This window comes from Periplaneta americana, chromosome 14, assembly GCF_040183065.1.
Source record: "Periplaneta americana isolate PAMFEO1 chromosome 14, P.americana_PAMFEO1_priV1, whole genome shotgun sequence".
Classification (NCBI taxonomy): domain Eukaryota; kingdom Metazoa; phylum Arthropoda; class Insecta; order Blattodea; family Blattidae; genus Periplaneta; species Periplaneta americana.
In genome coordinates, this window is record NC_091130.1 from 52,526,943 (window position 1) to 52,543,957 (window position 17,015).

The 17,015-nt window shown below is 35.0% G+C and overlaps 1 protein-coding gene across 3 annotated transcripts in view; it reads right to left on the reverse strand.

The window, feature by feature from the left end:
* Pdk1 (Phosphoinositide-dependent kinase 1) overlaps positions 1 to 17,015 on the reverse strand; it is a 346,111-nt gene that overhangs the window by 246,948 nt on the left and 82,148 nt on the right. Inside the window, exon 3 of one of the 3 annotated variants that reach the window (XM_069845256.1) lies at positions 13,927 to 13,999. The exons of the other annotated variants lie outside the window; for them this stretch is intronic. The gene's annotated coding sequence lies outside the window, so the exon portion shown is untranslated. The remainder of the gene's footprint in view (positions 1 to 13,926; positions 14,000 to 17,015) is intronic. 3 annotated transcript variants of the gene reach the window in all.

Here is a 17,015-nt window from a genome sequence, read left to right on the forward strand (position 1 = left end):
CTGGAGAAGAATTCGTGGCAGAAGAAGATATCAGATGATAGACGACATTAAGATATATTTTTATTTTACATGGTTATTTAACGACGCTGTATCAACTACGAGGTTATTTAGCGTCGATGGGATTGGTGATAGCGAGATGATGCCAAGGATTCGCCATAGATTACCTGACATTTGCCTTATGGTTGGGGAAAACCTTGGAAAAAACCCAACCAGGTAATCAGCCCAAGCGAGAATCGAACCCGCGCCCGAACGCAACTCCGGATCGGCAGGAAAGCGCCTTAAAGCGCCTTAGCCGACAGAGCTACGCCGGTGGCTATTAAGATATATGGATCATATGAGGAAACAAAGAGGAAGGCAGAAAATAGGAAGGTTTGGAGAATGCTGGTTTTGCAGCGAAAGACCTGCCCTTGGGCAGAACACTAAATGAATGAAGGAATGAGTCGAATGTTATCACGTGCGGTATTACAATTTCTTCAGCGTATACTTATGTTGTTTGTTGAGTAATTTTTATAATAATTTACTAGTAACTTTCTCATATGGGTAAGAAATAAATTCACACAAAAAACATTTTTGTTAAAAGTGTGACTTTGGACTATCTCATTCTTACCCCTTCTCTTGTTTAAATAGTAATATGCGTTACAAGAGCGGTATGTTGAAGTTTTCATGTTCAAGGAAAAGTTTGAAAAAGCGAAACGTAGTTGAAGTTTATTACATACCTGAAAGAGGAATTTCTAATTAGTTGCAATGAAATCTCCATCTTGGTTTCTGTTAAATGACGGCAAATTTTCAAAACAAAAATATCTATCTTCAACATTGTTGCTTTAAAATGTTTTCTGCGTTTACTATACTCCAGCAGGCCGTCATATACGTCTGTCTTTTTCTTCGTGCAAAGTAGCCGCCATGATGAGTCTGGAATCTTGTTTATTTTTTCACGGCTTCCTTAATGTTACTTGCATCACGAATGCAGTAACTTTAGTGGAGTTGTAGAGTTTACTTAATTTTTGCAAATATTTAAAAACAATAATTAACAGTGCAATTTATCAAAATAATATGTTAAAAGCCTAAAGCAGTAAAATCAATATGTCACTTAAGCGGTAAGAAGAGGGAAATTGTTATGTGTGTTCGGTTGGGAATACTGAATGTGGAATTTTAGACTTACCGCGGGTTGGTTTTGTGCGGAAACCAAGCAAATACGCACGATCTCGCACAAATGTTTATTATTAACTGAGATTTGCCTTCCTTTACTGTCAGTTGCAGCCAGCCGCCTGTTTGTCTGTTTTTACTGCCGTCAGCGAATTCATTATTTGCAGAAAGACCCTAAATATCGTTGAAGCGACCCGCCGTGTACCAACACGCTATCGTATTCTGCGGAGCTAATGCTTTCCTAGAAACACACTTTTTCGCGGAAATTGTAGTTGACTATTGACCTTCTCAATACGAGCAAAGCTGGTCGATTTTACAGTAGAGCTACAAGCTGCAGTAGAGTAGTGACATTCAGTCACCTGTCGGCTGAAGGTAGAGGTTACAAGGGTACAGAAATAACCAGTCGCGCCCAGACGAGACGCCGGACGTCGGGCGGCGCCGGCGCCTCGCGCACGAGACGCGGCAGCGGGCTGGCACGCGCTCTCACGCAACACACAGCGTTACGTAACAGCTGTCACAGTACCGGGAATGACATTAATAATGCCGTGTTCTCATGATACGGGGAAAACTGGTTCAGTCTAGGTGGGGTACAAAATTACAGGATTCGGCTAATTGGATGTTCTCAACATTACGCAGCTTGCCAACCTACATAAACAAGACCCAGTAAAAGCTGGTCGTACGAGTAAATGCATTATTCATGAGTTTCGAATCGTATATTGCACATTCCTGGGCTAATTTTTGACCACAGAGAACTACACAAATATAACTTTCAAAGCGTCAAGGTTTCTCGCATTCCTTATAATTACTAGGGATCGTATTTTTTGTTGAGATCAAATTAGAGATTTCGGTGCTAAACTTGCCACAATTTCGGTCGGTATTTCATGAAAAAAGTTGTCAATTAAATGTATTATGTTATGTTTTTTTTTCTTGTTGGGAGGGAAGGAACAACCCACGCACTACGACCTGAGGTCTATTGCACACCCCCCGATATGGGATGAGTTGCGTGGCCACCGATCCTCTACGCGCACCGACCTAACCACTTGACCCCCTTAATAACTGGTCCCTACAGCCAACAGAGTCCATGTCCCGCTCCTGCTTCGGCAACCCCCCCCCCCAAGGCTCCCTTAACGGTCCGAGGCGGAAGTCCTCCCCCGAGAAGGTCTGCTCCGGGTTCTGTTGCAAAAGCTATCCATCATCGCATGAATACAATCCACGGAGGCCGGTCGAGAGAGCCAGCAGCTTCGGAGGGCTGCCTTAGATCGATCTCAAAACCAGAAGAAGTAACGGGATGATGAATAAAAGGATAATAGAGAAAGAAAGAAAGAAAGAAAGAAAAAAGGAAGAAAGAAAGAAAGTGGCGAAGATGAGTGGGGTTCCAATTGCCTGATAAAGTTACCTGATATTCAACCATAGGAGTGAGAGAAGAACCCCGAAAAAACCTCACCCAGGCAATTCGTTCCGACTAGGGATCGAACCCGGTCCCGCTGGGTTCGGAGTTAGACTCGCTAACCCCTCAGCCACAACGGGGGGCATGTTGTGTTTAATATACAACTTTTCGTACAGTCATTTTTGCAGATGACCAAATATGTGTGTATCTAATGCCTACCCACTTCACTTTCGTGATTCAGGTTCCCCATACTGCGGATAGATGGCAGGACTGTGACCCATTTTCAAGTTGCACATCACTTCGGCAGGCCACGTTATGCATGATGTGTATCTGTGAAGAGTTATGTCGTGTACTAAGGTGAGTGTATGTGTAACTGTTTGTATAAGTGTAGTGTAGGGAATGGGTGTGGATGATGATAAGGAAAGGAGAAAGGGAAACCCGGTGACGGCACGTAGCCTACTCCTGTCGAATAGCACCAAGAGGGCCGTTAGGCTTAACGTCCCCGTCCCCATATGTCGTCCCTTCATATGCACTGCGGGAAGATTTGGGATTTAACCCAGGCATACTGGTGCACAATTTAGTGATTAGAAGTTGTACACTGCCACCTCTCCTAGTCCCGAGGTATAAAGTTTACATGAAAATTTCTGACCCTGCGGGGAATCGAACCCGAACCGGCTAGTCTGGAGACAGGCGCGCTACCACAGAGCTAACTCGGCGGACGATGACCAAATATTGATGGCAGAAAATGTAGATGATTTACAACGATCTGTTTCTAAACTGCAATATACTCTTAGAAACCACAACATAAAACGTTCAGAAGATAAAACTAAGTCAATGGCAATAACTGGGGGAGGGAAAACACTTTCTACAGTTAAAATACTGATAAATAACAAAATTATTGAGTAGGTAACAGATTTTGTGTACTTGGGAAGTCATATATCTCAATTTGAAAATCAAAAAGACAAATTTAGTAAAATATAATAGATTAAAGGGCGTGTTGAAGAGAAATTTTGGAAAATACAGTAATTACTAAGGATCGTATTTTTTGTTTGAATGAAATCAGAGATTTCGGTGTTAAACCTACCACAATTTCGATCGGTATTTCGTGAAATAAGTTGTCAATTAAATGTATTATCTTACGTTTAATATAAAACTTTTCGTACAAACATTTTTGCAGATGACCAAATATTGATGGCAGAAAATGAAGATGATTTACAACAATGTTTTTTAACTGCAATATACTCTTATGAACTACTAGCGTACCCGTGCGCTCCGCTGCACCCGTTAGAAATAAATATAAAGTAATTACATAATTAAAATAGGACATTTGATCCAGGGAACATTCGTGTTTGATAGAAGGTTAAATCGTTTAATATGTTACTTAATTTAAATTGCATTTAAAATATTAAAATGCGATCATTTTGATCCAGAGACCACTCATTTGGTGCAATGACAATTCCTTTAACATGTTCCTTAATTGTTATTACCAATTATTTTTGGAAAAGCGAAAATTAACAGAAAAATTTTGGCTACAGATTTATTATTATGTAAAAAGTGTGTTGATAACGGATGTACTCGAATTAGAAAGTTTTTAATTTATTGTCGGAGCTCTTGAATCTCAGGAGGAACAGCTTTTACAACAGCGCAACATAATCTGCTTGGCTCATTACCCAATTTTTTTGCAAAAATCCCTTCCAAGCCAAATATATTAACTTATAACGAAAGCGAGGTATAGTACCACGAACTCAAATAAACATAAAAGAAAGAAAGGAAAGCCTAAAATAAAAAAATATAGATTTAATATCACTACCCAAAAAAATAATACAAAATAATATTCTCATAAATAAAATACTGGCATATTCAGCTAATTGCATTTATTGCATATGTATTTTATGTATTTTAACACGATTCAATTGAGCATAGTTAAAATTTGAATTATAAAATAATGGATTGCTAAGCTAACGTACTATTACTGCATACTAAATCAATACATTCTCGTTGTTCGTTAATTCTCTGAGATTAAAATGAATATGTTCATAAACATTATTTTAAGAAATACAGGAAATGAATATACAGAATAACCTATCAAGTTTTCTGTGCATAAGAAGCTATTTTAATCTTACCTGTCCTCAATTCACTCACAAGTTACTGTAATAACATTATAGCATTATGTCCATCCAGAGAAACTACACTTTCCAATGATGAAATAATAATTAATTATACAAATCGGTTAATTTAGCTTCCGATATTACTTCATACAAACACAGAAACATTGTCTGTAGGCTATGTTTCATAGCTTTCGATTGTTGTGTCCAAGGCCCCTTATAGACGAAGTCATTTGTTTTTTATTTCAATAAACCGCCTTAGATGGCAGTTATTTTAATTTTAAAACTCATTTATCTCATTAAATATCAGTCCTATCAAATTTTTTCAAAGAATAAAACTTATCAGAAATCATTTTTAAAGAAACGTTTGTTATGTAACATTTTTCACAAAAATCAATAATAAGCGAGATATTTCGATTTATTTAATTCAGGCCCCCTTATAACCCCCCTTTTAAATAACGTATTTTGAATGCCATATAGCCTAAAATCTAAGTTACAACGAACTTAATTTATATTCCAATTTTCATCGCAATCCGTTCAGCCATTATCGCCTGAAAAGGTCACAAACATCCAGACAGACAGACAGACATACAAACAAAAATTAAAAAAAAGCGATTTTCGGTTTCAGGATGGTTAATTATACGTGTTAACACCAGTTATTTTTAGAAAATCGAAAATTACCAGAAAAATTTTGGCTACAGATTTATTATTAGTATAGATAACATAAAACTTTCAGAAGATAAAACTAAGTCAATGGCAATAACTGTGGGAGGGGAAACACTTTCTAGAGTTAAAATACTGATAAATAAAAAAATTATTGAACAGGTAACAGATTTTGTATTCTTGGGAAGTCATATATATCTCAATTTGAAAATCAAGAAGTTGTTCAGACAAATTTAGTAAAATATAACAGGCGTGTTAGAGAGAAATTTTTCAACCCGTTATGTACTTTCAATTTTGAAATGTCTACTTGTTCAGTACATTTCCGCATCGATTTTTTTTTGTAACTGCACACATAGCATGGTCGGAAGACTTCAACAGGTTCCTCGCTTACAGATGTTTTACATGAATGCATTTTGTTCAGCACGTTTCTCATTTCTTTAAAAAAATATTGTTGTCCAACAGCGAATGTTATTTTCGTGCTGCGGATTCACGTCGGACGAGAGTAACTGATTCAAATATTGCAAGCCATAATACGCACTGTACTTTTTTCTATTACGTCGCCTTGTGACTGTAACAATAACAATCGATCGGAAGGTAACTATGGCTACCATAATAGAACAAAAACTTAGGGAGTTATTCTTCCATTGAGTGGTTTGTTGACATCTCTATCGTGTTTCATTACAATAATCATTAAAACTCCATGATGTTTTCATGGACACTGTGTTATTGAATTAAGAAATGTGTCTTAATGGTAAACTGTTACATTAATCTACAGAAGTTATGTAAAAATGGACTAAATAATAGGTAGAGTAGTATGCGAAGAAGGCGGAGACAAGTCGATAAGCAAATACAGGGTGATTCACGAGGATTTACCGTCCCCTACGGAGCTTATTTCCGAAGACATTCTGAGCAAAAAATGACATATAAACAATTGTCCTAAACTCAATATTTTCAGAATTACACTAATTTGAATTTGTTTGTAAATTACCATTATTCTTAAGTTTTAAGGGTAAAATAATATTACAGATAAATAATGAACTATTCAGGAATATCGTTTCTTTAATTAGCTAGTATTCTGAAGCTAAAAATGTGTTGTGAATTCCATAGTTGCTATGTACATAATTTTTTCTCGATTTTTAAGGGGAGGCAGAGGTAAAATTTTCGAACAAAACTGAAGAAAAAATGAAAATTTGGTTTTTTCCATTTTTATTATCTCTATTTTCATATTCCGATGTTAGTTTTTGATTTTGTGCCCTTTAAAAGTATGAAATTAAAACTATTACTATATTATTCCCATAATAAACTAATACTTATCATTATTTATATACCTTCTCTGAACATATAAATAAAAAGAAATATTGAAAATTTCTTACAATATGGTGCATGGAGCATTTTATATCAAACGATATAAATTTTTATAAAATTATTAATATTTACAGAACTATTGTACTTAGAAAGTTGAAACTTGGTATGTCCATTACTAATAACATACTTAGTATCCATGATTAATTTCAAACAAATCGGATAAATTTTGTGGATTTTGAAATATTCACCTCTGCCTCCCCTTAACTACAAAATTACATTTTCTTACGCATTTATGACAACAATTGTTACAAATCACGCCACTCTTGTAAATTATTTAAGACTGTACATTAGGATGCATAATTAAACTGTAAAGAATCAAGTTCCTAAAGTCGTATGCTTTGTAATAATTTTTGTGATAACTGGGTAAGAATAATGTCATTTTTAGTTAAAAACTGAAAAACAAAATGTGTACAAAGAAATTAACAACATATTTTTAGCTTCAGAATACTAGCCAATTAAAGAAATGACACTTCTGAACAGTTAATTATCTATCTGTAATATTTTTACCCTTAAAACTAACGAAAAAAGTTAATTTACTAACAAATTCAAATTAGTGTAACTCTGAAAATATTGAGATTACGACAAATGTTTATATGACATTGTTTGGTCAGAATGTCTTCGGAAACAAGCTCTGTAAATAACGGTAAATCCTTGTGAATCACCCTGTATAGAGGTTATCTTAGAAGCTTAATTGTTCTTGTGGAAAAGACACAAGACTTAGCGGAAAAGTACTGACCATAATATAGAATTTATTAATACATCAAATTAAAATTTACGAACTTAAATAGAAATAAAAATAATTATTTACATGTGAACAGCAGCAATTTCCTGAAGGTCTTCTAGTATTTTTTTCTTTGGTTTATTTCGAGAGCAGGATGTTAATGGTAATGGTATCAAATATTTCCCTAATTAAATCCTTAAGAATTAATCCGAGCTATAATTTCCAATTAACTAGCTTTGCTAGCTTTCCATTCCTCTCAACGCAGCCTTGCGGAGACACTTTAGCATTCAAATTATTCATACAGCTTATTTCCAATTTCCACACACCCAACGTAAAACAGCTGATGAATTGACTGACGCACAAAACAATTCGTAAACAGATAAGAGACAATACACTCACGCTTAATACGCAGAGGGAAACACACGCCATCTGGCAATACAGATGCCAGCCTTAAATATTGTAACAGCAACGGGAAATATTTTGAACAGCTATGAATAAACTCTTGTTGCCAACAGAAAGTGGCTGTCGTAAATGACACGCCCATTCTGAGCCAGTGAAGTGTAAATTAGTTACAACGAGATAAAAAGACGTGAGCTGAATTTAGCGAAAAAAAAATGAAAACAATAATGATATTTACAAGTTTATATAATAGGAAAAGCACTGTTCAAACTCAAAGTGGCTCCAGTAGTGACATACGGCATATAATTGATCTGGCATAGACTTACAGAATCTAACCTTCGAAGATTAGAAAATATTAAAGCCAGATACCTCAAGCGTATCCTCCAGATTTCAAAATTCTCGAAAAATAGATTAACGTACATAATCGCCAATGAATCATTCTTTCTGGATGACATAAAACTGACCTTCGGACTACCGCCTTTCAAGCAGTCCTGCACACAAAGATCTTTTAATATCTTTAGGGCGACATTCATAGGAAATAAAGGAAAATGTCGATCAATAGGAAATTCTAACCGATCACTTAACTTCTAAAATATGCAGAACTGTGTTGTTGATTAGTCGAAATCTTCCCTGCAATTTCATTTCATTGAGAGTGTGGAATGGATTGCCTCTTTCAATAAAAAATACTCCGTGGATATGTTTCAACTGATCTAAATGATCCAAATACAGCAAATAAGTCTTCAAAACTGTCATGAAAGACCGCCATTTTTTCTATGTTTTACGCCAGTTAACTATTTAAAGAGTCAACAATGAGCTGTTAAAGTTTACGGACGTTAAACCAATTTTAATGGTTATTAACTGTTGATGCAGCGCAAAATTAACTTAACGGATATTAAGTCAGAAGTTTACGACCATTAATTCCTAACCGATGTTGATGCACCCGGCCCATGACCCAAATACGTTTTCAAAACTGTCACGAAAGACCGCCATTTTTTCTACGTTTTACGCCTGTTAACTATTTAAAGAGTCAACAATGAGCTGTTGAAGTTTACGGACGTTAAACCAACTGTAGATGCAGCGAAAAACTAATTTAACGGATATTAAGCCAGAAGTTTACGACCATTAATTCCTAACCGATGTTGATGCACCCGGCCTTGATACACAATAAGATCACTAAAGATGAAATGCTAAGGTTAAGTCTTATGTTGGATGTAATAGTTTAGCAATGTGGAATTTGTTAAAATGATGTAACATACCAATTGAATTAAGCGGATAATCTCATATGCGAATAAAATTTTGTGTACAAGTAACATCTGTTTTGCTGTTTACAACCAACGATTAAGAAATTAAACTTGTGGTCTCGTTGAGTTATCATGCAAGAATTCGATTCATTTCCCATTCTGGCAAAACATGATGATGATGATCTCGTCCGATATATTTGGAAGTATAAAAAAACATCTCGATTGATTGACATTAACATTAAGGGAATATTAACTTTTCTGTAACAAAAAAAATTGTATGAAAATCCTTTGTTGGTGACAAATAACAGTTTGTTCATTAGACAAAAAATGGGGCTCTCACAATAAGAACAATTTTCTGACCCACTTTAAAAATCGTGTTTCCTACAAGTCCATGTTGCAATCTCGGTTGCCTGTACCACTCATTTATCTCGATGTTTTCCGAATTGTAGTACAACACTTAATGTGATTTGCATCCGCTTCTTTGTGTCAAAGTACATTTTCAGTTCTGGTCTTCTTGAAGAACAAATATAGAAGTATAAGTAGGGCTAATGCTGAGGTACATTTGGGACTTACAGTATCTCCAACTGAGTCAGACTTTGCAAAGCAACATCAACCATCCCACCGACAATCTTATGGTAATTATAACAAATTGGTTTCATTTTTCACAGCAAAGATATCAACCAATGCACTTATCATAACCTTATGGTAAGTCTAAAAAACTGGTTTTACTTTTCAGAGCGGAGATATGATATAACGTAAAATAATTTTGTATTTATAGATTACATTTAAAAGCTAAAACTAAAATTTAATATATTTGTCAATTTATTAAGGATATTAAATTCACCGTCTTATGCAAATGTTCAATGAGGAGAACACGATTGCCAGTCTAAATTACACAAAATATTTTGGGGAACCGCCAAAATGAAATATGCGCTATAAGGGGTACGTGGTAGCCACTGCTTTAAATAAAGGTTCTGTAAAGCATAAATGCACTTGAACATATGATGGAACGTTCTATTTAATCAAGCAATGGTGCTGAGTTTAGAGTGACCAGACGTCCTCTTTTGTCCGGACATGTCCTCCTTTTCAGGCCTTTGTCCGGGGTCCGGGCGGATTTAAAAAAATCAAGAAATGTCCTTCTTTTCGTAATTTGTATGCCTGATATTTTGAAATTATCTAATTTGACGCCTTTTTCAAGTAACTTAGCTGTAGGTGGCAGCAGCATCGACGGTATATACTCTTTGCCAACGATCATAACTCTCTTTGCTCTCACTTGTTACGGTCGTTGTTCACAGGTAGCTAGTAAATCGAGAGATCGAGGTGCGAATGTATATCTAAAAATATATTTTTTGTCCTCTTTAAAAATTATAGTTCTCTTGACTTTCATATGTAGTTAACTGTAAAATCATTATTATTAAGTTTTTTCATAATTATTTTGTAATAAAATAGATATTAACATACTTTCAAATATGATATAAGCCTAAATCTGTATGCTATGGAAGGACGCTATTAAGATGACTGCCAATGTATGCCCAGTACGTGCTCTACCAGGTAGGTCTCAGAATGGAACCCACTGCCGACATTGTCGGAGTGAGAAAGAAAACTTGCTCACATTCTGGGAGCCTGTCCTCATTTGTCACCACAAGATTCGATCCCTCCTAGCATCGGCCCTACGAGGAAAAGACTACCAAGTAGAGAAGGAGGTCCATGGTTTGTCCACAAATGGATCTACAAGGCGCATTGACATCATCGCTATCCCGACAAGATCAACAAGCGGATTCATAATTGATCCAACTGTAAGGATGGAAACATATGAAAATCAACCTGCTGAGGTACATCAAGAAAAATGCGACATATACGACCCCACTATACCATATACGGAAAAATATCATCTAACGTCGATCGAAGTTATTGGATTACTGATTGGGGCTAGAGGGACCACCACAAAAAGATTCGCGCATTTTTGCAAGAAGTTTGGTCTAGGACAAACTCTTGTGGCTGAAGTATCTCTGTCTGCAGTGAAGGGATCTATAAAAATCCTAAGAAACCATCTCTACACGTAAATAGATTGATCTCTTTCCTATGGCGATCTGCTCACTTAGGTTGGATCTTGCAACTAGTGCTAAATAGACGACTGTGATCACCTAATAGCAAATAAATTTTATGTTTTTTTCTGGAATTAATGATCTTTTGTTTAGTCGTCTTCAATTATTTATAATTATGTTATTTATTTTTCTTTTCCTTCTCCATTGTTTTTTTCATTATAATTGTGTACCTACTATTTACTCAAAAAACAATTTTTTTGGTAAGCTTTGTTTTCTAGGCAGCCTTCACTTGGAGGAACTGAGTAAAATTCAAAATAAATATAATTTGTAATAAAATAGATATTGACGTAATTTATAGTATAATACAGCCCTAAGCGTAAATCTAAATACATATTTCTGTCCTCTTTTTTCGAACGATGTCCTCCCTTTTGAAGCTTTGTGTCCTCTTTTTTTATCGATGTGAATCTGGTCACCCTAGCCGAGTTGTTATTTTATATTAAATGCTAGACAAATATTTGAGGTTTCTGCCATAACTTATATAAAAGGTTAAACGTACACTTGCTTCGCTATTTACTACTCCAAAGAAAGGTTGCTGTGACTGCTAGATTATGAAAAATTGTGGAAGGATGCGGTTTCATTTCAAGTTCCATCCTGCATGTGGTTAGTGAAGTAGAGGAAAACCAAGATCTACAGGATACTATCAAAACGAGATTTGAATCGGAAGATCCTGACTTTTCAGAAACCATCTGGCTTTGAAACAATTTGAAGTGCACAGCGGAAACGGTGGTTTGTTCACTTAGATTTTGTCTTTAGTCTAACCTTCATTTGAAGTATTTTAAAAGTAGAGAAGTGGTTTAAGTATAGTTTTATTCTATATTAATTATTTAACACTTATGGAAAGGGCCCGTGGTCTTCACATATCGATAAGAGGGAAATTCAGTTTATATTCCGGTAGTATTTAAGTTCTAAGGGGAAAGAGAATGGTGGAATAATGAAGTTATGAATGTATGTGCTTGAATTTCATGAACGGGGAGTTATCTTTCAATCACATCACAAGGAATAGAGCACATAAGATATTTCATCACCTATTTTCAATCATCTGGAAGCCTGATACGGCACAATGAATTAGTATCTTCTGACAATAAGATAAGAAAACATAAATCATCCCTAACATCTAGACCAGCCGTGGCGAGAACGTTACTCGCGAGACATTGTGGCTCGCAGTGATAGCTGTGCATTTCGCTTGCTTCTAACCTCCGCCAACCCCCACCCTCTCACTCACTGGAGTCAAACTCCGTTCCATTTGTATTTGTCTCTGACCTGCGAGTGGCATATGTCTCTGTCGAAACCATGTGCGAAAGCTCCAAGTAGGATGGGAGGACGCATTTTTTTGCTGTCAATATGATGAGAATATTAAATGTATAATTTGTTCACAAGTATTGCGAGAAAAACGGTTGTATAACATAAAACGGCATTATACTACATGTTACTGATGAAACATTAAAAGGTTAAGTGTTATTGTTGTTATAATCATCATCATCATCATCATCATCATCATCATCATCATCATCATCATCATCATCATCATCATCAATCTCTGTACGTCGACCCTTTTTCAACAGATGTACGAATAATGCGGTTAGCTCTTCAATTTGTACTCACTGATTTACTATCTGATGTCAAATGAAAGCTAGATGTATGGACTTGAGAAATGTTGAACTTTCAAATCTTTGCCAAAAAATAAATATCCGAAGCTTCGTTCTTTCGCTTGCTCTGTTGAAGCCATGTTCACTACAACTTACGTTTGTGAAAAATCATTTTCAACAATTAAAATAGTAAAAACCAAATTTAGATCACGACTGACAGACAAATACCTTCGTGATTAACTATGACTGGCAGTAAGTGACATAATTCCTGATTTTGAAACTTTTTCGCAGAGACATTCTGAAGGAAGTTAATTTTAGGTTATGATATTGTGTCCTGTGTTTTATTGTTCATTTCTTTCTTCGTTACACGTACTAAACATTACTTTGTAGCCTTGTACTGTATAAAATTATATTTAAGTGCTTGACGTAAGGAAAATGAAAATCCGTTAATAAGTCAGACAGTTGCTTCACTTCCCCTTCGGGTGTCCGCCTCCCTCCATAGGTGCTATGCACGTTGCAGGTTACACAGTGGCTCGGCGAACGATTGCATTTTCGCCACCGCTGATCTAGACTATATTGATATAAAGTTTCGGAATCGAGTGCAGACACAACTAAAATAAAACAACTTCTGGGAGCAATTCAGATGAAACTTTTAAAGAAAGTTCACGCTATTGGAAAAAGTAGAAAAGGACGGATTAAGAAATTGCAAAAAACTAATCAGCATGCTTATATAGACACACTGCCAAATGACAAAAATGATAAAATAAAAATCGTTCTTCAAGGAAAAGTATGCAGGAAGATTCCTAGAAGATTTTAAGAAAAAACTCAGCCTCGTTTGATTCTAAGACGACTTGAAATAGTGTAACTGGTTATAGAAATGTAACAAAACGAAGAAGAACATTATCTTCGCTAATTTCTTGCTGGATCAATACAGAATTTACTATCACTGAGACATTCTACGCATAAATCGTTTAAATGCCATAACTTTAAAATCGTTTCACGAAAACAAATAATAGCGGCACACAATTGCATGCTAGTCTATGTACGAGTACACTTTCAAACACGGACGATTATCTCTTACGGCTACTTCTATGATTTTAAGCCTTGACTTTTCTGAACAGACGCATGTGCCGGTTCAGAAAAACCAAGGCTTTAGTGTTTGTATAACGTATACTCGTAAGTAGGGATAATAGTTCTTTTATGTTACTCACTGTGTAATGTAGTTTACTTATCGTGCTACGATGACAAAGCTGCTATGGTATTGTATTAGACTCCAACACTTACCTGAAATAAACAGAAAACAACATATTAACAACGTTGATTATCATCAAAACTTTATTAATGAACACTCAAGGATACTCTTCCCATAATTTATACCAGTGTACGAGTATACATAAGTCGTTCAGAGCAAAAGTGGTGTAAGTCAAAATTAGGTATTGAAGTTTAAAGTAAAAATTCTGTAAAATACAGAGCAAAGTAGCAATTAATATGTCCTTCTTGCTATCCACTGACTACTAATAATTTAAATAAATTGAATATTAATAGCTACTTTGCGCTGTACTTTACAGAATGTTTACTTTAACCCTCATTACTCATTTTTGACTTACACAACTTCTGCTCTGAACGGCTCACATAATGTTAACTCTCAAATATTAATTAGGTCATTCCAAAGAGATCACAGGTATAGGCTCTTGCCCTCAAATGTCTGCACAAGAAACATGATTGGGTTCTCATCTCTAAGGATTTGTCTCCAAAACGTGTATTGTGCAACGAAGCTAATTCTGTAATGGATATATACCGGTACCGAGTGTGTAAAAAGTTACGCCCGATTTTGAATGCGAGAAATATTATTTATTTGTTTCAACACTATGGTTACCAGAAACGAACTATAACCATAACCACGACATAGATGCAAATAGAAAGGATAGCCTACAGAAAAGATTTTTACGTTACTTATATTTTAAAAATATCACGTGTTGTCTTATGAAAAGCAAATTTCATATAATCATTTACTTTTTAAATTTAATTATAAAACTTTAAAATCTAGACGATTAATAAATAGCCAAATATTGCTCTATAAAACTGTTGAAGATATATTCAATAACTGTGATTTTCTTAAATTCCTTCAGTTCAATGTAAAAAGAACAGAATTACATCATAAGCAACCTTTTGTTATTCCAATTCCTAGAACTGTTTTCTTCAAGAACTCTCCACTGTTTGTTATGTGTACCACTTACAACTCTGTCTTTAATCTGTGATTCTCAATTAGATTTCAGTCTATCAGTTAAAATATTAAAAAGAACTATATTTCCATAGGTATTTCAATTATGAATAAGTGTATTATAATGTTTTTACCCTAATTCTGAAATAATTCTGCATTATATTGGCATTTGGTACTAATATTAACTGCAATATTAGACAAAACAAATATGTTAATAGGTAAAACGTAGAAATTGTATTTAAATAATAATATATCTTTGTGTAAAATTGTTGTATGTAATGTGTCTGTGATCTATTATATATAATAAACCAATAAACTGCAATATTATATTATAGCATCCATTATGTATGTATGTATGTATGTATGTATGTATGTATGTATGTATGTATGTATGTATGTATGTATGTTTCTTTCTAGACAGACAGACCGATGGATGGATGGATGGATGGATGGATGGATGGATGGATGGATGGATGGATGGATGGATGGATGGATGGATGGATGGATAGATAGATAGATAGATGGATGGATGGATGGATGGATGGATGGATGGATGGATGGATGGATGGATGGATGGATGGATGGATGGATGGATGGATGGATGGATGGATGGATGGATGGATGGATGGATGGATGGATGGATGGATGGATAGATAGATAGATAGATAGATAGATAGATAGATAGATAGATAGATAGATAGATAGATAGATAGATAGATAGATAGATAGATAGATAGATAGATAGATAGATAGATAGATAGATAGATAGATAGATAGATAGACAGACAGGTAAATAGAAATAGATAAATAAATAAATCTACACTCAACAGTTTCGCAAAATAATAACAATAATACTAATAATACTATCCTTGTAAACGGCATATGCTTGCATGAATAAAATCGAACATAGTTTTGTACACATCTGGTATGATCTACTCCACTGCGAAGTCTTACAGGATAAAATATGTTGAGAGATGGAGATGCAGATGTTGGACATTAACAACCAACCAAACCATATTAAATTTAAATAATTGGCGTCATAATCCTTACCTAGATATTTTAATAAGTCTCTCTTGAAATTACTTACGTTCATTGTAAATTAATCAAGTCTAAACAGCTAATATTAGTCCTTACGTAATATTTTAAAATATTCTATTGCACATGCATAACAAACTAAACATACTCTGCCATCTAATGTGTCAATTCGAAACAACACAGTTTCATAAAAAGCAGTATTAAATGGCAATGTTTTCCTGGTCTGTAACGTAAACATATACTCATCATGTATATACAAATCAGAAATGACATTTCTACAAGGAAAACACTTGTAAATTACATGACATTTCAGCACTGGTCTATCATAATAGCCGGAAAGTGTCTAGGTACTAACGTATTATCGTTACAGTAAACTTAACTAAGCTTAACAATCTTATAAATAAATATTACATATAACATCTTAAACAAAATTGGTTTATTCTTTTAATAGGCATTTGTATAAATTGCATTCGTAGGGATTTTGTGATAGAAAAATCAGTATGAAATAATACGACGGTTCTTCGAAATCTAAAGATAACAGGATAGGAGGAGTTGTTCTTGAATTTAATATGGTCTATTTCTTATGAACTTGACACAGTTCTTTTATGAGGCTTCATTAGAGGAAAGCTAAATCGTAAACTATTTTATAGGGATGCTGCACAAATGCCTTCAGAGACACAACATTTATTTTTACAAGGAAATAAGCAACTGACTTTAAAAACTGTATAAAAACTCTCGAAAGAGTTGTGACGTGTCATTTAATATTCCGATCGCAATTCAATAACGAAATAAAACAACACAGACTATGCAACAGAGAAAATTAAATCAATGAAGACCCATTTGATTGTATTGGAATATACAAATTGATCGCCTCCAATGAACAGTTCCTTATCTAACGGAGCTTACAAACAAATGTGTATATCTACTGGGTGAACAGTACAGAGCAGAACAGGTTTCACGGCTGGCCGGCCGGCTATGCGCACGGAGGTGGGGGACTGAAGACCGCGCGAGGTTTCTATTCCGCTCTATACTGTTCACACAGTA